The sequence below is a fragment of the Crocuta crocuta genome, unplaced genomic scaffold (assembly GCF_008692635.1).
Source record: "Crocuta crocuta isolate KB4526 unplaced genomic scaffold, BGI_CrCroc_1.0 scaffold199, whole genome shotgun sequence".
Taxonomy (NCBI): Eukaryota; Metazoa; Chordata; class Mammalia; order Carnivora; family Hyaenidae; genus Crocuta; species Crocuta crocuta.
The window spans coordinates 5,130,352-5,151,443 of NW_027533339.1; positions in this window are offsets into that span (position 1 = coordinate 5,130,352).

The following is a 21,092-nucleotide window of genomic DNA, read 5'->3' on the forward strand; positions in this document are numbered from 1 at the left end:
AGGCAACCATAGAAGAAAAAGAAGAAACCTGGTGTCTTTAAAATAGAAACATTAGAAATATTTTAATACTTTAAAATATTTAATATTTAATATCAATAGCTAACATTATTTTAATTTTTTATTTTATTTAAATTTTTTATGTTTTTTAAATTTATTTTTGAGAGAGCACAAATGAGGGAGGGGCAGAGAGAGGGGGACAGAGGATCCAAAGCACTCTCTACGTTGACAAGCTGACAGTGGTGATTACAATGTGGGGCTCAAACTCACAAACCAAAACTTGAAATCATGACCTAAGCCATAGCCAGACACTCAACTAACTGAGCCACCCAGGTGCCCTAATGTTTTATATTTTTAAATAATATTTTTCATATCCGTTATTCATCACCAGTGCCCGCTTGGGTAATGGCTAGTTGAACGATGAAGACTGCCTACCATTTCCATGATTGGAACAAGAAAGCATGGGGAAGTGAACATCTGAGCAATGACTATCTCCCTCAATCAGTAGTTAATTCCTAAAATTCCACAGTTAAGACTCATTCTTTTGACTTAAAACCTTTGACCTCTGGTAAACACATCTAAGGGCAGATGACTCTTCAGGCCTTATCAAATATTTGCATTTAAAGATGAGTGATCTTATCAGATCCCTTCCCCTACTAAGCAGACTTTGAAAACATGAAGGTAAAGGAAGCAAAAAGTTTCTAAAACCTGGAAGACAGTTGAGGAGCTGTTTGAGGCACACTAATTACATGATTTTAAATACTCCCAACCACGTTATGATGTTCATATTTTTAAGATATTTATTGACATCTTACAGATAAAATAAAGCTCAGAGAGGTCATGAAACACCAAATAGCAGAGTTGTATTCAGATGAAAATCTCTATCTCTAAATTATATATATCCAAAATTCAGACTATGAGATCAAGACAAGACTGACTTTATCAATGCCACAGTCCAGTGTTAGATGCAGTCACTGCCTGTCCCATCTCATAGTGCCAGAAAGCTGTCAGACTATGAACAGTTCAAAGAAAAGGAACTCTCTAAATAAGGAACCCTTTGTTAAAATGGCAACCTCAACTTTATAGCTCTTACCCATACATCTAGATCTTTCTCCCTTGTCCTTCCACACATGCTAATAAGCTTAATTTCATATATGTAAGAATCTTGAAGCATATGTTACAAATTCTAGGCTATCTTTCTGGGAGCTATGAGTATTCACAGAATATCATAACCAGGAGTTACTTTATGAACTTTTCCCCACAACCAAACATTATGTCGCTTGCTCTCCATCCTTATCTTCCCCAACTTAAAGCAACTACAATTATAAGAGATGTTGTAAGAGAACCTAAAATGATACTACACTGCCTTCCTTCACAAAATTAAATATAGAAGTGGAAACTGACTGGTATGGTATTAAGATTCTTTCCCCCAAGTTCACCGTTGTGACACAGTTTGATAGAACTAACGGCATTTTCCAAAAGCGATGGTGCTATGCTGGAGTTTTCAGCATTTCTGTCACTGTCTTGTTTTCCAGGTGGTAAACACATTTCTTCCAGCAAAGGAACACAAGTGAATTCATCCAAACCTTTGTAAGCAAATATTTGTAAGCTCAATGGTAGATAAGATCCCATATGTCACCTATAAAAAGCAACCACTTCGTTGAAATTCAACGATACGAGGGATGTTCAGGAATCATGATCCATGACACAATGTTCTTATTTGTCTACAAATGTGGCTTTCTCCAGTTGACTAATCAAAGTAACTGCAACTTTTTCAGTTAAAAATTTGTAAGATGTGGCAAAGGTTTCATTTATTTGTTCACTGATTCATTGAGCAAGTAATGAATTACAAGCCCACTGGGCATGCAGCACTATGAGTTAACAAATATGGGAAAGGCATGCATTTGAGCTCTTAAGAAATTTACAACTTAGGATATCTACATATGAAAAACATGCTGTTTTTAGGATATGCAAGTAAGTAACACTATAATCTTGCAAGTGCTACAGTCCCACCACACTATGTTAGGAGTGGAGATTTAAAAAATATATAGAAGTTCAAATAAATACATATATACAAAAAAACGCAAAAGAAAAAAATCAGCGTGGAAATTCTCTATATATAGTTTTCAAAAGAGCAGGGAACCACATCTGATCAGCATGGTCTGGAAAGGCTATATATGCTAAAGGCAGTATTTTAGTTGTGTCTTGAAGAAGAAATAAACTTTTCAAAAGATAGTAGGGAAAATACGTATTTCAAATGGAAGCAAATGTGTGAAGAATGAGAAATCAGCTGGAAATGCTTTTAAGAAGCAAATAGGTGGGGGTTTTATCAGATTTTTTTTCTAAAATAGTTTATTGTCAACTGGTTTCCAGATAACACCCAGTGCTCATCCCCACAAGTGCCCTCCTCCATGCCCATCACCCTCTTCCGCTCTCCCCCACCCCCATCAGCCCTCAGTTTGTTCTGAGCAATCAAGAGTCTCTCATGGTTTGTCTCCCTCCCTCTCCCCAATTATTTTCCCCCTCTTCTTCCCCCATGGTCCTCCGTTAGGTTCCTCCTGATCCACCAATATGTGCAAACATATGGTATCTGTCCTTCTCTGCCTGCCTTATTTCGCTCAGCATAACACCCTCAAGGTCCATCCATGTTGCTACACATGGCCAGATTTCATTCCTTCTCATTGTCATGTAGTATTCCATGGTATAGATAAACCACATCTTCTTGATCCATTGGTCAGTTGATGGGCACTTAGGCTCTTTCCATGTTTTGGCAATTGTTAGAAGTGCTGCTATGAACATTGGGGTACATGTGCCCCTATGCATCAGCACTTTTGACTCCCTTGGGTAAATTACTAGCAGTGCTATTGCTGGGTCATTAGGGGAGTTCTATTGTTAATTTTTTGAAGAACCTCCACACTGTTTTCCAGAGGGGCTGCACCAGTTTGCCTTCCCACCAACAGTGTAGGAGGGTGCCCATTTCACCACATCCTTGTCAGCATCTATAGTCTCCTGATTTGTTCATTTTTAGCCACTCTGACTGACTTGAGGTGGTATCTCAGTGTGGTTTTGATTTATATTTACCTGATGATGAGGGACGCTGAGTATCGTTTCATGTGTCTGTTGGCCATCTGGATGTCTTCTTTGGAGAAGTGTCTGTTGATGTCTCCTGCCCACTTCTTCACTGGATTATTTGTTTCTTGGGTGTGGAATTTAGTGAGTTCCTTATAGATTTTGGATATTAACCCTTTATCTGATATGTCTTTTGCAGCTATCTTTTCCCATTCAGTCAGTTGCCGATTAGTTTTATTGATTGTTTCCTTTGCTGTGCAGAAACTTTTTATCTTGATTAGACCCCAATAGTTCATTTTTGCTCTTGATTCCCTTGCCTCTGGGGATGTGTCAAGTAAGAAATTACTGTGGTTGAGGTGAAGGAGGTTGTTTCCTGCTTTCTTCTCTAGGGTTTTGGTGATTTTCTGTCTCACATTCAGGTCCTTTATCCATTTTGAGTTTCTTTTTGTGTATGGTGTGATAGAATGATCTAGTTTCATTCTTTGCATGTTGCTGTCCAGTTCTCCCAGCACCATCTGTTAAAGAGGCTGTCTTTTTTCCATTGGATACTCTTTCCTGCTTTGTCAAAGATTAATTGGCCATACATTTGTGGGTCCAATTCTGAGTTCTCTATTCTACTCCATTGGTCTATGTGTCTGTTTTTGTGCCAATACGATACTGCTTTGATGACTACAGCTTTGTAGTAGAGGCTAACGTCTGGGATGGTGATGCCTCCCGTTTTGGTTTTCTTCTTCAATATGACTTTGGCTTTTTGGGGTCTTTTGTGGTTCCATACAAATTTTAAGATAGTTTGTTCTAGCTTTGAGAAGAATACTGGTGCAATTTTGATTGGAACTACACTGAATGTGTAGATTGCTTTGGATAATAATGACATTTTAACAATACTTATTCTTCTGATCCATGAGCATGAAATTATTTTCCATTTCTTTGTGTCTTCTTCAATTTCCTTCATAAGTTTTCTATAGTTTTCATCATACAGATCTTTTACATCTTTGGTTAGGTATATTCCCAGGTATTTTATGTTTGTTTGTTTTTTTGTGCAATTGGGAATGGGATCAGTTTCTTGATTTCTCTTTCTGTTGCTTCATTGTTGGTGTATAAAAATGCAACCGATTTCTGTACATTGATTTTGTACCCTGCAACTTTGCTAAATTCACGGATCAGGTCTAGTAGGCTTCTGGTGGACTCTGTAGGGTTTTCTATGTAGAGTATCATGTCATCTGAGAAAAGTGAAAGTTTGACTACTTCTTTGCCAATTCTGATGCCTTTTATTTCCTTTTGTTGTTTGATTGTTGATGCTGGGACTTCCAGCACTATGTTAAACAACAGTGGTTAGAGTGGACATCTCTGTCGTGTTCCTGATCTCAGGGGGGAAGGCTCTCAGTTTTTCCCCATTGAGTATGATGTTAGCTGAAGGCTTCTCATAGATGGCTTCTATGATGTTTAAGTAGGTTCCTTCTATCCCCACTTTCTTGAAGGTCTTTATCAAGAAGGGATGCTGTACTTTGTCACATGTTTTTTCTGCATCTATCAACAGGATCATATGGTTTTTATCTTTTCTTTTGTTAATGTGATGTATCACACTGATTGATTTGCAAATATTGAACCAGTCTTGTAACCCAGGAATGAATCACACTTGATATGGTGGATAATTCTTTTTATATGCTGTTGCATTAGATTTGCAAGTATCTTGTTGAGGATTTTTGCATCCGTATTTATTAGGAATACTGGCCTGTAATTTTTTTTTTGCTTTTTTTTTTGCTGGGTCTCTGTCTGGCTTGGGAATCAAAGCAATGCTCGTTTTGTAGAATGAGTCCAGAAGTTTTCTTCCATTTCTTTTTTGGAATAGCTTGAGAAGAATTGGTATTAATTCTGTTTTAAATGTCTGGTAGCATTCCCCAGGGAAGCCATCTGGCCCAGAGCTCTTATTTGTTGGGAGATTTTTGATAACTGATTCAATTTCTTCACTAGTTATGGGTCTGTTCAGATTTTCTATCTATTCCCATGTGAATTTTGGTAGAGAGCCTGTGTTTAGGAATTTGTCCATTTCTTCTAGGTGGTCCAGTTTGTTGGCATATAATTTTTCATAGTGTTCCCTGAAAATTGCTTGTATTTCTGAGGGGTTGGTTGTAATAAATCGATTTTCATTCATGATTTTGTCTATTTGGGTGCTCTCTATTTTCTTTTTGAGAAGCCTGGCTAGATGATTGTCAATTTTGTTTATATTAAAAAAAACCCAACTCTTGGTTTCATTAATCTGTTCAACTATTCTTTTGGATTCTATATTGCTTATTTCTAACCTGATCTTTATTATTTCTTTTCTCCTACTGGGTTTGGGGTGCTCTTGTTGCTCTCCCTCTAGTTCCTTTAGGTGTGATGTTAGATTTTGCACTTGTGCTTTTTCTAATTTCTTGAAATAGGCCTAGAGTCCAATGTACTTTCCTCTTAGGACTGCCTTTGCCGCATCCCATAGATTTTGGATTGTTGTATTTTCATTTTCATTTGTTTCCATATATTTTTAAATTTCTTCTCCAATTGCCTGATGGCCCATTCGTTCTTTAGTAGGGTGTTCTTTAACCTCCATGTTTTTGGAGGCTTTCCAGACTTCTTCCTGTGGTTGATTTCAAGTTTCATAGCACTGTGATCTGAAAGTGTGGATGGTATGATCTCAATTCTTTTATATTTATTGAAGGCAGCTTTATGTCCCAGTATATGATCTATCTTGGAGAATGTGCCATGTGCACTTGAGAAGAAAGTGAATTCCATGGCCTTAGGATGTAGAATTCTAAATATATCTGTCAAATCCATCTGGTCCAATGTGTCATTCAAGTCCATTGTTTCTTTAGTGATTATCAGTCTGGTTGATCTATCCATTGCTGTAAGTGGAATATTAAAGTCCCCTGCTATTAGCACATTCTTATCCATAAGATTATTTCTATTTGTGATTAATTGTTTAATGTATTTGGGTGCTTCCATATTCGGTGCATAGACATTTATAATTGTTAGCTCTTCCTGATGGATAGACCCTGTAATTATTATAGATTGCCCTTCTACATCTCTTGTTACTGCCTTTACTTTAAAGTCCAGTTTGTCTGATATAAGTATGGCTACTCCAGCTTTCTTTTGCTTGCTGGATAGAGGATCTTGGCTGCATATTTTTTCTGTTCATTACATTGAAGATTTCCTGCCATTGCTTTCTGACCTGCCAAGGTTCAGTAGATAGGTCTGTCACCACTCTGATAGGTTTCCCTTTGTATGTTAGGGCCCTTTTATCCCTAGCTACTTTCAGAATTCTCTCTTTGTCCTTATATTTTGCCAGTTTCACTGTATATGTCGTGCAGAAGATCGATTCAAGTTTCATCTGGAGGGAGTTCTCTGTGCCTCTTGGATTTCAATGTCTGCTTCCTTTCCCAGATTGGGGAAGTTGTCTGGTATAACTTGTTCAAGGACTCCTTCAGCGCCTTTCCTTCTGTCTTCTTCTTCTGGAATTCCTATGATACAGATATTGTTCCCTTTGATTGTATTGCTCAGATCGGGATCTCTCCTTTCATGTTCCTGGATCAGTTTATCTCTCTTTTCCTTGACTTCCTGTTTTTCTATAATTGTGTCTTCTAAATCACTTATTCTCCTCTCTGCCTCTCCAATCCCTTCACTGGAAGCCTCCATTTTATTATGCATCTCATATATAGCATTTTTTAATTCATCACTATTTTTAAGCTCCATGGTCTCTATAGCAATAGTTTCTCTGATGTCTTCCATGCCTTTTTCAAGCCCAGTGATTAAGTTTATGACTATTGTTCTGAATTCTTGTTCAGTTATGTTGCTTATATCTGTTTTGAGCAGTTCTTTAGCTGTCATTTCTTCCTGGTATTTCTTTAGAGGAAAGTTCTTCTGTTTCAACATTTTGGCTAGCTTTCTGTCTCTTGTTAGTTTTAAAAAGCTTGTTATGCACTCTCACCTGTGAGTACTGCCATATTAAAGAAGCCTCTTTGACTGTCCGCGGCCTGTTCTTTCAGGGAGTGTTCTTTGAATGGTGCCTCTTCATCTCTCTTGTTGAGGTATGAATAACCAATAACTTTGGTTATTTTATTTCCCTTGTCACAGTGGTATTTGGGACTCTCCATCATGTGTACTTCGGCTTGTTTCTTGGGGTAGCCCTGGAAAAGAAAACAGACAAACACACAGGTCACAAAGGCACATAAATACACAGACAAATCCAACAAACACAGAAACCAAAAGGAAGAAAGAAAAAAATAAGTGAAAAAAAGAAAAAAGAAGAAAGAGTAATAACAAATAATAAAGAGAAAAATAAATGAAAAAAAAAGAAGAAAAGAAAAAAGAAGGAAGCCCAAAAGACAAAGGACAGTCTAAAAGCATAAAACCAGAATTCCTAGCTACAAATAAAGAGCAGAGTGTATGCAGTGCTGATGGAAGAGCATATACAAAGAGAGAAATGACAGGGCAGGGAGGAAGCAAAATTGGACGATGACCAGACAGAGAGACTAAGAGGCTTAATTCAGAGAGAGAAAGAGGAGCATATGGTAAGAGACTAGGGGTAAAAAAATGAAGTTAATGTTACTCAGAGAAACTATATAGTCTGATTACACCAGAGAGAGAGAGAGAGAGAGAGAAAGGTAGTGGTGGAGGTGTAGAATATACATCTAGTGAATGGATTAAATGTGACTGTTTAAGCAAACCAATGACCAGAGTGCCCAGTCCAGCATAGGGGAGGGATACAAATGAGACAAGGGAAAATATATCTGAATAGAAAGAATTGATCTAGAATTAATCACGGCAGTGGATCCATGTTGGTCTTGCCTTAGGTTCCAGTAAAAAAAAAAAAAGGCAGCTCTCTAGCTGGGATGGGGGTGGTTTGGTGTAGTCGGTCTGGTCTTAGCCTCCACTGCATCACACCTGTCGCTCCCTGAGATCCCGCTTTGGTGGTTGTTTAGAGAAAAATGGCGGCACCCAGTCCCTTCTCGAACCAAGCATTGCAACTCACTCTTTTGGGTCTGATATCCCTGTTCATGGGCATAGCCAAGGTGGGTCATCCTCTATGTCCCAATCCATGCCTCATTTCCAGATCTTAGTCTGCGCACCCCATTGATAGGGCACGAAACAAACCCTCAGGCCTAGTCCCTCTGAACAGTTTCAAGCCTGTCTCCACCACACTGGGGATCCAGCAGAGCTAGAAGAGGGGCGTAGCCACTTCAGGAGCACCACTTCCTCTCCAGGTGGAGCTGGTGAGCAGAGGAGCCGTTTTTTCCTGGCATCACCTGGGACTCAGGGAGAGCAGGTGCTTCCAGCTCAAGGTCAGCTGCACAGCTGGAAACTGGATCACTCCGTGTCCTGAGCAGAGGTTTTTCTCTTCTCCAGGGACAGGGACTGTTCCTTGAGCAGTTTCAGCCCCTTTTTGTTTTCCCCTCAACTCACCGCAGCTCCCGCAAAGGGGGCTCCCTCCCTCCGTGTCTCCGGGTCCAGGCCCGTTTTTATCTTTCCCAGTTCGCACTCATGCTAGAAGGTTGTTTTCTCAGCGGACTCTGTCTCCTTTCCCACCTAAATTCCTGGATTCTGTAAGGGTTCCTATGGCTTCAGGACTTCTTCGTTTAAGAGATGTTGGCGAGTGAAATGTAGAGAGTTCCCTACTTCTCCACCATCTTGCCTCAACATGTCAACTAACAAGGTTTATCAGAATATTTTATATGTTCACAGTGATCTATTGATTATTTTAAAAGTAGATGATGATGATGATGATGATATAGTAGCATCTAAGATCTAACCCATTTTGAAAGAAGTGTTTTTTTCTTATTGTACAAAATGAAAAATGTTGAATTTAGAAAATACAGGTAAAAAAAGACAGGAAAATGGTGTCTTCCACATTCCATCACCTAAATATAATGACTATCAACATATTGTTAAATAAAAATAACAATAGTTAACATTTTCTTAATATTTATTGTACTCTAAGCACTGAATGCTCTTTAGGTCATCACTAATTTTTTTATGAAATTATAGATTTTAAGCCAATACTGATCATCTGTATACTGTTTTATAAGTTATTTATGCATAAAAACATTGTTAATATTGTTTTATCATCTTCTACAGTGTCATCTTTAATTCCTGCTTGCTATTGTATCATATAAATAAATAAATCTGTGATTATTTACTTGATCAGTTCTCAGCTGATGGGTATTTAAGAATTGGTAGTTTTTCCCTCCATCAGGTATGGGTTTGATGTATTCAATCAAAAGAGGGCATTCTATTTAAATAGCTTAAACAACATTAGGTGGGTTATTTAAGCTTACATAATTGATTAAAATCTAGAGATAGGAAACCATTCAGCTGTAGTTCAATCAGAGTTAAGGACCCATTTCTCTGAGACTCCTTTGGCTCTGCTTTTCTTAAAGGGCCTACTTAGTCCTTTAGCTGGCAGAGAAATGAGAGCAGCAGTTTTGGGTCTCAATCAAAACACAGCAACAACCAGAACATAAGCCACTTCTTCTAGCCACCCAGCAAATGCCCTATTATGCCTCATATATCCACTTATGAACCATTTGCTGTGGTGGGTGGAAAGTCATCAATAGTTTAGTATAGACCAGTGTTTCTGAATTAACGACTGGAAATAAAAAGTGGATGTATCATACAACCAACAAAGCCCAACTTCAGGACTAAAATAGGAAAATATTAGCCCTGAAGCAATAGGGCTAAGGTAGATGATGGAATGCAAATAAAAAATTGTTGAGAAGTAGAACAGAAATTAGATAAGCAATTAATGGTGTGCACTACAATAAATAACATAACAAACACTTTTAAGAAAAGTAAAGGTAGAGAGGTGGAAAGGTGGTTGGATATAAAAATCATGTCCTTCTTTGAATTAATTCCAAGAAGAGGAATTGCTAGAGCAAAGGAGATATTTCTGAATGTGGGTTTTATTTGGTTTTGTTTTTTATGTAATGCCAACTGGCTAATGAGAATTGCAAAACCAATTTATAGTCCTTCCAGGAGTGTCTGAGTTCCAGAAAGATCTATTTGGCTGGTACAAAAGTGGCTGACACTTGGGTAGATACTTAGACTGGACTGAACTATGGACATCCTTAAATGCAAGAATGAGGAATTTGGGCTTTTTTTTTTTTTGCATGCTACTTTTTCTTAAAAGAGTTTTCAAAGGGCTTAGAGTAAAGGGTAAATGCATAATAATTTTAATTAATTAATGTACCAGAATGAGAAGACAAGCCACAAACTGGGAGAAAATATTTGCAAAAGACACATCTGATAAAGCACTGTTTTCCAAAGTATACCAAAGGGCTCTTAAAACTATAATAATAAGCCAGAAACCTGATTGGAAAATAAGCAAAAGACCTTAACAGACCCTCACCAAGAATATTAAAGATGGTAAGTACATACGTGTAAAGGTATTCACCACCATGTCATTAGGGAACTGAAAATTAAAACAAGATACTACCACATACCTATTAGAACGGCCAGATCCAAACCTCTGATGACATCAAATGCTAAGAAGGATATGGAGTAACAGGAACTCACCTTTATTGCTCATAGGAATACAAAATAGTACAGCAAATTTGGAAGACAATCTGGAAGTTTCTTACAAGACTAAATATACTCTTACCGTACAGTCCAGCAATCATGCTCCTTGGCTTTTACACAAATGAATATGTGCACAGATGTTTATATCAGCTTTATTTACAAATGCCAAAATTTAGATGCAATCAAGATATCTTTCAGTAAGTGAATGGATTATTAAATACTATGTATGATGGTACAATGGTGGATACAGGACATTATATGTTTGCCAAAACCCAAAGACAGTGAGGACAACACCAAGAATGAACCCTAACCTAAACTATGGACTCTGGATGATAATGACATGTCAAGGTAGATTCAGTTGTAACAAATGTACCAGTGGTTTGACAAGGGAGGAAGTTACAGATGGTGGTGACAAAGGGTATATGGGAACCCTCTCCACTTTCTGCTCAACTTTGCTATGAATTTAAAACTGCTCTACAAACTAAAATATTATAGACACACATACACACATGACAGGGAATGGCACATGCTTTTGAAGATTAAACCTGACATACTGCTGAGGAAGAACTGAAAAGTAAATAAAGCTGGTGGAGAGAGACAGATAGAAAGCTATTGTAATTGTCTGGACAAGAAGTCATAAAATTCTGAAGTAGAATGGTAAACAATGAGATCTGCTACCTGATTGCATGCTAACCTGTTTGGGGCAAATTCCTACTAAATGTTCACAGGGTTTGAGGAAAGCTGGATCTAATTCTATAATTTAGCTGTTGAAAAGTCACTTGGAGCTAACCTTTGTCTACCTTTTCTTCCTCATATCCTGTAATTTCTCATATTTTCACTCCAGCACACTGAATTATCCATCATTCTCAAACAATACAATATTATTTCATGCCTCTGTATCTTGCACAATTTACTTCCTAAGAATGAAATAGCCTGCTCTTCCAGATTGTGGTTAAGATATTTGTCATTTATTGGCTGTGTGGCCTTGGGCAAGTTCCTTTTTTTGAGTCTCACTTTCCTTATCCATGAAATTGAGATAAGAAAATAAAAAAAATATATATGTACCTCACAGGATTATCAAGATAATTTATTAATATAACACAATATGCCAAGCAGAGTGCCAGGAACATACTCAATGTAAAATACTTTTTTCTTCTCCCTTTGAAGTAACCCCTCAATATGTGTGTGTCTGTGTGTGTGCGCACGCATGTGCTGACTCCAACAATCTCATTTACTCTCCATCCAGCTTTTTTTTTAAAAAAAAAAAAACTTCTTTCATGTAAAGACCTGATAAATTGATTTACCAGGTTACATAAGACTTAAGCCAAAAAAAAAAAAAACCTATAACGGTGAAATTTAAGAATCAGGTGATGACTGCAAAAGATATTCTCTTAGGGGATCTTTTCGAATGTTCCCTAAATGCTCTCTGCTCCCCTCTGTTCACCTCCACCCAAAGTCACTCCAGCAGCAAATTCTTCCTTAATACCATCCAGCTTTCAAGCTCTCCTCTCTCACTGCTTTGTGCTCTCACTGCCTGTTACGTGTGGCAGAAATCAAATTGCATTGCTATTGTTTGCATGTATTTCTTTCCTACCAGCCCACAAACTGCTTGAAGGAAAGGTTTTGGTTTTCTAAATTTGTAACCTGGGGCCTTGTGGGGAAAGTAGAAAGCCATAGGATCAACATTTATTGGATAATGATAAAAAATATATATATTGAGAGCAAAGCAGTGGTCATTTTATTAATTTAGTGCAAGAGATTTCTGACCCTTTCTTTTCTGGAGGCCCTAACTGTGAACATAAACATTCAGGGACTATCTTGGAATTGTCTTGGATACTTTCTGAAACTTTTCCTGGCATCTTTCTCAAGATAAGACATGATCCTCTTTCTTTCCTCATCCATATTAACCCCAGCTTTGATCTTCAAATTTGAGAGTGAGAAGGGTGTGCTGCTTGTGAAGTACTGGGTGAAACCTAAGTTTCTTCATTTTAGATATTTCATTTCATCTTTTTACTTTACATAGATTTTTCTTTTACATATTTATTTTCTTTTATATTTTTATTGTATTTCTGTACATTTAATTTTATTATTTCTGAAGACCTACTCTGTCAGAGTCAGGTCTCTCTCAGAGATTACAACTTTGTTGTTAAGTGTAAAATGGATAATATAGTGAGCTCAGAATGGCTTCCAACAATGTGTCTGTATACTTATCCCAAGAATATGTGAATGCTGACTTACTTGGAAAAAAAAAAAAAGGTTTTTACATGGGGTCCCTGAGTGACTCAGTCCATTAAGTGTTCAACTCTTGATTTCGACTCAGGTCATGATCTCATATTTTATGGGGTTGAGCCCAGCATTGGGCTCTGACAGTGTGGAGCCTGCTTGGGATTCTCTCTCTCCTTCTCTCTCTGCCCCTCTCCCACTTGCTGTCTCTCTCTCTCTCTCTTTCTCAAAATAAATATATAAAATAAAAAAGATAAGTGGCAGAAGAGATTGGACATACAGAGAAGAGAAGACGAACTGAAGATGGAGGTAGAAAACGAAGTGAGGTGAGATGTCTACAGCCACCAGAAGATGAAAGAGGCATGGAATGGATTCTTCCTTAGAGGGAACATGGCCCTGCTGACACCTTGATTTCTGACTTCTGGTCTTCTTAAGTGTGAGAAAATAAGCTTCTTTTGTTTTGAGCCACCAAGTTTGTGGTAATTTCTTCAGCAGCTACAGAAAACTAACATAAATAGGAATGCAACTGAAGCAGCCACACCATCTGTGATCTGGCAGCTTCAGAAATTGTTCTTTTCCCTTTATTTCTGTTAGCCAAATGCCCTGCTTTCTCTATGTCCTGATCTCCTCTTTTCCTCAATGGAGTTTTTCTCCTCTGTCTCAGTTTCCCCTTCCTCTGGGCTTGTGTCACCTCATGATTTTTGTTTCCCATTATTTCTCACATAATTGATTCCACATCATGGAATCACTCTTTTTATCCTTTCTGTGTTAATGCCGTCCCCAGAAGCCAAATAATTTCCTTCTTTTCCAGTTTAAATCCTAAAAGGGTGATAGTTGGCCCAGCATAGCATAGGTTACTTTGGATTTGTTTCTCTTGGGTCAGATCTCAGCTGTAGCGTGGGTCACATGGTACCAATATGGCTGCCTATGGCTGGTCTTTCAGTAAGGATCCCATGAATATACAATTACCCTTAAATATCGCTGTGGACGTGACCCTCTGGAACAGAAAAACAACCATATATCTGATGCTCAGAAAGTTACAAGCACGCTGAAGGAAGTATAATCCAGCCACCATCCCGAGCACCCTAATGACCCTTCCCTCACTATTGGGAAAGCCAAATAGAAATTTTGTAGCCTCTTGATATCATAATGAAGTCCGTTTTCCTAGACCTTTGCACAAGAATTTTGCATGTGCTTCACTGCAGTAGTTTTAACAATAAAATAACATTGCTTTGGCAAATCTGTCCTGAGTACCTCTGAACATCCTTAAAAAGTAAACGGGCATATCTGGTCAGTTTATAACAGACTCAAGTGTGATACCCGAAAGTCTCCTAGTTACTGTGAAAACAGAATGGCTAAATACCTATTATTAGCTGCATCTTTGAACACAGCTTTACATCATTATGCTTTCATGAGGTCATTTTATTAGACCGAACAAGCAGCAAAACTATCTGGGTCGGGACAGGATAAGAGGTCCTAAGGATTCTTCTTTTCTCAAGATATCTTAAGTAAAATTGCACTCAGGATGCAGGAAGTCACAAAAATACTTTTGGGGGATTTCCTGAAGGCGGTTATTGAGAGCCAATTTTAATTTAAAAAGCAGAGCCTTTGGCAAGGACAGGAGCAACAGGATACGTGCTATACACAAAGGCTCCTGCACACTCAATAGCACTAAAAATGGGCAGTGGGACAAAGATCATTGTTCTTCCTTTCCAGTTCCATCTGTTTACACTCAGAAGGCAATTTGAAATGCTTCACATATGATACCTGTAGGCATCAGAGACAATGAAACAAGGATGGAAAATTTAAGATGATTTAAAATTTAAGATGATTTAAAATTTAATTGCCCCAATATTTTGGTCATAGTTCCAAACTTGCACATTTTTTAATCACCATTTTTAAAATATTTAAACACATCTTTCCACATGCCATTTCATTTATTGCTATTTAACCTTTCTTATTAAAAGAGAGCGCCAGCAAGGGAGAAGTGAGGAGAGAGAGAGAGAGATTGAGAATCTTAAGCAGGCTCCACACTCAACATGGAGGCCCACATGGGGCTCGATCCCACACCCCTGGGATCATGACTTGAGCCAGCATCAAGCATCAGACATTCAACCAACTAAGTCACCCAGGTGTGCCTCTATTTAACTTTTTAAAAAATCATGCATCAACAAAAACAAAAACAAAAATCAAGCACCATGGTGAATTATTTTTAATCTATAAATTTAAGAATAAATAATCAGTGGTACCTGGGTGGCTCAGCCAATAAAGCAGCTGAGTCTTGATTTTGGTTCAGGTTATGATCTCACGGTTTCATGAGTTCGAGTCCCACAATCAGGTCCCACATCACCACTCTGTGCTGACAGGTATGGAGTCTGATTGGGATTCCCTCTCTCCTCTCACTCTCTGCCCCTACCCCACTTGCACTCTCTCTCTAAATAAATAAATAATGAACATTTAAAAATGAATAATCAACAATTACATGCAAGAAATCATAATTTTTATGAAATATTAATGGTTTCTTTAAAAAATATTAGCTTTTCCCTTTAGTATTTATTCTGCTAAACTAAGTTTATTCAATTGCCTTTTTTGTATGTGCATGTGGGTGTGAGGCTACTCTGGATGTGCATTAACCTTTATGTTGGTGGTCTCGTTATGAGGTTGAACTTTGACTTGATGTAAGCACATCTGTGGCACCATGTGTAGAGACGAGCTCTGCACAGCCCTGGAACTCTGGACTCAGAGCAGCTGATCTGATCTGGCATTCCTGTATTCTGATCAGGGGAATGAAATTAGCCACTCACACCCCAAGAAGCTTTCTTGTGGACATCTTGGCACTTCCAACGTTAAGACTAAGAATTAAAGATCCTCTTGAAGTCCCATTAGAGCTTCCCATCTCACTTTGTTTTTCCATCTGAATAAAGGATTCTTACCAGGTGATTGTCCCAGCAAGGACCTCATTTTGAAGGTGAGCCCCCATTGCTTTCATCTACAGACATCAATTATGACTCAGGCACAGTCTTATATTTGCAGCCTAACTCAGCACACCTGTGGTTTCACTCCTTTAGGTGCCAGAGCCCCTGGAAGTGATGGATATTTGAGCAACACTCCACAGAGCATTTGGTTAAAATAAGAAATACATTGTTTTCCTCTAAATTACTTGCAACCTCACAATAGATGTGTGGTAGCAGACATTAAAGGTTTGAAAACCTTATAGGGAGAAAAATTTAAAGTTTAGAAAAATCTATACATGAATAGACTATATTGGTTCCATGAGTATAAGATTCCTGCTGCAGAATTTTATTTCATCATGGAACACAAGTACTAAATCTGGACACATTTGGCGTATGATTACAACCCAATAAACACAGTGAATTACATGCAGGAACATGGGTTGAAAGTGAGAGTAACTGAGAAATTACAGAAGGGAGAGTTGCCCTTTGTCCATAAGGACACTGAATATGGATCGATAGGTCCATTACAAACCGATTACAAAATGTTTTTTTCTCGGCCTGAAGGTTGGGCCCCAAATCCACTACCCAATGAAGTCTAGTCCATCTGCTTAGCTTTAGTAAAATGACACCTTATCACGCTATTTAGAGCCATTACATAATGTCAATGCAGAAAATGTATGGTAATTTAGGATGATAGGAACTTTTGAGTCTAAAGATACAAAGCCTATTCAGTTGAGTTCATTTTAAACCACAGAGTTTGGCTGCATTTTGAAGGGAAGATGTGGCCAGGCTAAATTAACTTGACAACTCTGATAACGTAAATATTAGAACTGGTTTTATATTATTATTATTATTATTATTAGGATTATTAACCTCCATTAATGAGGTCATTTTTTTAATGTTTATTTTATTTTTGAGAGAGAGAGCACAGGTGATGGAGGAGCAGAGAGAGAGGGAAACACAGAATCCGAAGCAAGATCCAGGCTCTGAGCTATCAGCACAGAACCATGTGCAGGGCTCAAACCCACAAACCGCAAGACCATAACCTGAGACAAGTCAAACACTTAATGACTGAGCCATCCAGGCACCCTAATGAGTTCATTTTTAAGTGAATTTATCCTCTCTTCCCCTTAGAGATTCTTTAAGAATCTTAACCATGTGGTTACACATGGGTAAGTGGCACCTGCTGCTCATTTTTACATCTTTTTTTTAAAGTTTATTTATTTATTTTGAAAGAGAAAGAGAGCATGAGCAGGGGAGGAGAAGAGAGAGAAGGAGGGAGAGAATCCCAAGCAGGCTCTGTGCTGTCTGCACAGAGCCCAATGCAGAGCTTGAACTCACATATCATTTTTACATCTTAATGGGACTTTTCCAGCTCTTAACAATAGAATAATATTATCTTATATGTAGCTTCGGTCTTCCATAAGACTCTCTAACAAAAAGTTTAAAAGCACTCTTAAAATATTTGTTTCATTTAAAAGACCGTAGCTTTGGGGCGCCTACTGACTTCAGCTCGGATCATGATCTCATGTTCTGTGCCCCATGTCAGGCTCTGTGCTGACAGCTCAGAGCCTGGAACCTGTCTCAGATTCTCTCTCTCTCTCTCTCTGCCCCTCTTTCATGGTCTGTCTCTGTCTCTCTCTCTCTGTCTCTCAAAAATGAATAAATCATAGGAAGAATGTTCCTACTTGCTGGAAAGCTGTGCCCCGCAACCCCTCCCCCCAACCACTGACCTCTCTGGCCACCTTGGCCTCACACAGGCCGGGATGAGGAAAGATTGTGGGCCACATGATCATTGTTGCTGGGATTGCAATGTTTCCTCCAAGTATGGTCCATAGAAACCTGCATCTGAATCATTTGGGGGACGCTTGCTAAAAATATAAAGTACTGGCTCTCAACCCAGTTCTACTGAATCAGACTGAGTCAGTCTTTGAGAGTGCTTCCAGGAATCTGCTTTTTGCAAGGCTCCTGAGTGAATCTTACAAGCATTCATTCGAGAACTAGTAGAGAAAAAGCAGAATGATAATATTGCAGCCCAGAGATACACTCATTATCTGAACGTGGTGTCTAGTGGTCCTTAGGAGACAAACTTGGTTTGAAAATAAGTTTAAATGGAGAGGGTTTTATTTTTCTGTCTGTGGGTTTAGAAACTCTACTTCAATGAAACCTACCTCTTCATAGTAGATTTAAATCTAGCAGACTGAATACTGGCCCATCTGAGCTTTAGGATTTCAATGCTCCTATTTAAAATTGATGTCAACTTGATTGCAGCACAAATCTATGTCCAACTATGATATTAAATCTGTTGTGTAACAGTATGGCCAATAGGAACATCTGGGAACCAAACTTTATTACAAGTCAAGTTTTAAGTTTGTTCCCTTTGGCATCCAGGAACTAGTTTTATGCTAGTCTAGGAGTCTATGAGAAAAATGAGTAGAAAGGATGCTTTAGTGGTGATACATGATTATGTGCATGTTTTATAGCTCTCAGTACAATGACTTGATTATTTGTGGGGAGTTATACTACCTTCTCTTAGCAACCATTTTTCTTATGTGGTCATTTTCATGTTAACATGCAGCTGGTTAAATATTTCTTTAACCACCAGTAAAAAATAAACACTTGGTACAGTGAGATTACAGACTGGATAAATTAAAGAGAGAGCAGGAAGGAATGAGAAAGAAAATGAATTGACTAGACCTCTCATTTGACACTTGGCTGAGGATTCTGTTTCCCACCATTTGCTAATGTAGCTGAGGGAGATGAAAAGAGCCCTGGACTGCAGGACAAAACAGCAGTCTGTTAATTCTACTCTGTTACTATTTGTGTGATTAAATATTTTAAATTTCTCACTTACCATTTCCTTTTCTATAACATAAAGGGATTAAACTGAAGTACCCCCCCAAAACTTTCTTTAATTTCTAACATTCTAATCCTAAATTTAGAAAATGTTATCCTACTTATTAGATAAGTAAAATATATCATAAGAATTAATTAATTTAATTCTAATTTATTTGCAACCATATGGAAGAGTGGTTTAAAACTTTTAAAGGATGGGCATCACTTTGGTTAAAGACAATTTGGTCAAAGATACTATGAATCTCATTTGATAGTATTTTTATTTTGGTTACACACTGACTAAAAAGAATATCAAGGGGCGCCTGGTGGCTCAGTTGGTTAAGCGTCAGACTTCGGCTCAGGTCAGATCTCATGGTTCATGGGTTCGAGCCCCGCATCAGGCTCTGTGCTGACAGCTCAGAGCCTGGAGCCTGTTTCGGATTCTGTGTCTTCCTCTCTCTCTACGCCTCCCCCGCTCATGCTCTGTCTCTCTCTGTCTCAAAAATAAATAAACTATTAAAAAAAAAGAATATCAAATTCAACTAGAAATCCAGGAATATGCTTTTTGTTTTACTGATTAATTTTCATCTTAGTAATCATAACAACATCTACATACTCAAAAAAATCGCATCTGTGGACACTAAATAGAACTTATTGAATTTAAAGCAATTCTTAATTTATATAAAGATTTCTTGGATCCTTTACAATAACCCCAAAAAGAACTTCAAAAATATTTGGGAAACTACTGAAATAGAGTATGAAGTGATAAACCTGAGCCTCCCTAAATAGAAGCTAGATCTTATTCACCTAAAGGAGATAACAAAAAGTGTTAGGACAGAAAAACTAGGCACACAGAGCATGATAAAGAGCATTCCAAAGAGTACAAAAGGTAGAGCATGCTGTACTTGGCAATGGGTATAGTGGGTAGCAGGGCTTCAGAGAGGTTATATGTGTGCCAGAGGTTCTTCCTACTTATAAAGAGTGTGGATTGAGGCTAAGCACAAGGAGAGAGCAATGAAAGATTTTAAGCAAGGGAGGGACATAATGCAGCCACATTTTGAGAAAAATCCCCTCTGCTGTTACATAGGCAATGGATTGGAATGTGGAGAGAAAAAACAAAAGACAAGTAAAGAGACTTGTGTGGTGGTCTAAGTACAAGATGGTGATGGCTTGGAATAAAGGCAAAGACTGTAGGTAGAAAGAAATGGAAGAAATGGAAGAAGGTGAGAACATTTAGAATTACCAAGACAATGATGGATTGAATCCTTGGGGCAAGGGAAATTGGGCAACTGGAAATTACTCCTAGTTTTCTGGGTTGTGTAACTGTGTAGCTGATCATTCTTCTGAGATATAGGAGATGGCGAATGAGGAAATAAGTGGGATGGGGCAAAATACATAAATTACACTGATGGTTTACTAAGATATTATTTATGCAATTTATTACTTGGGAAATAAGAGAATAAGTAGGGAATACTAGATGCTAAAGGATAATTGAACTGACTGCTATATCTTTTTTTTTTTTCAGGTTTAAGCATTCAAATAGATTTGTTCACGTTTCTACCAACTTGGACATATGAGTCTTTTAGTGAAAACCCTCTTCCCATGATTTGTTAGCAGAACCTTCACCAATCGCTGTTCATACTGGCCTGATTCTTGTCCTTCCACTTGAAGTCTGTGCTCCCAGTGGAAACTTGTGTTTTGCTTAGCTATCAGCCCTAGCCCCTGAGGCAGCATGCTGGAATGTGGAGTGACAAGAGGCTGCTTATTAACTAGTCATGACAATATCCACCCACTCTGTGACTTCATTTCTGCTTTGATGGAAGGAAGGGTAAGTGGGTGGATATGGCTCTAGGGCTGTCTGCCTAAGAATTGTGAAAGTGAATTATTATTTTCAACCTACCATATTCTGGAAAAATGTTAAAAGTAATATCTATATTTTTATTATGAAAAATTTCAACATACAGCAAGATTTTAAAAATTTTACAGTGAACACCTATATATCCATCACCTGGATTCCATCAGTAATATTTTAGCAGAGGTGTTTGTAATATATCTAATTATCCATCTCTTTATCCATTCATTAATTCACCTTAATTTTGGATGCAACTCAAAGTAAAATGTCAATAGTACAGTTCCCATGATGTATATACTTCATCATGCATATCATTAAATAGGATTAATATGTGTATTTTTTCATTTGTGAAAAATAACTTTATATGTTATGTGCAATTCTTAAGTGTACATTCACTGGCTTTTGACAAACGTATACATCTATGTAACCCAGAACCTGTTAAAATAGATAATATTATTGTCATCCTGGAAATATTTCTCATGTAATCTACTCCCACTTACCCAGAGTCGAACAATGCTCTGATTTCATCCATTCTAAAACATAATATAAATAAATTTATACAATACATACTCTTCTGTGTTTTTCTTTAACTCAGCTAAGTGTTTTTGAAATTTATC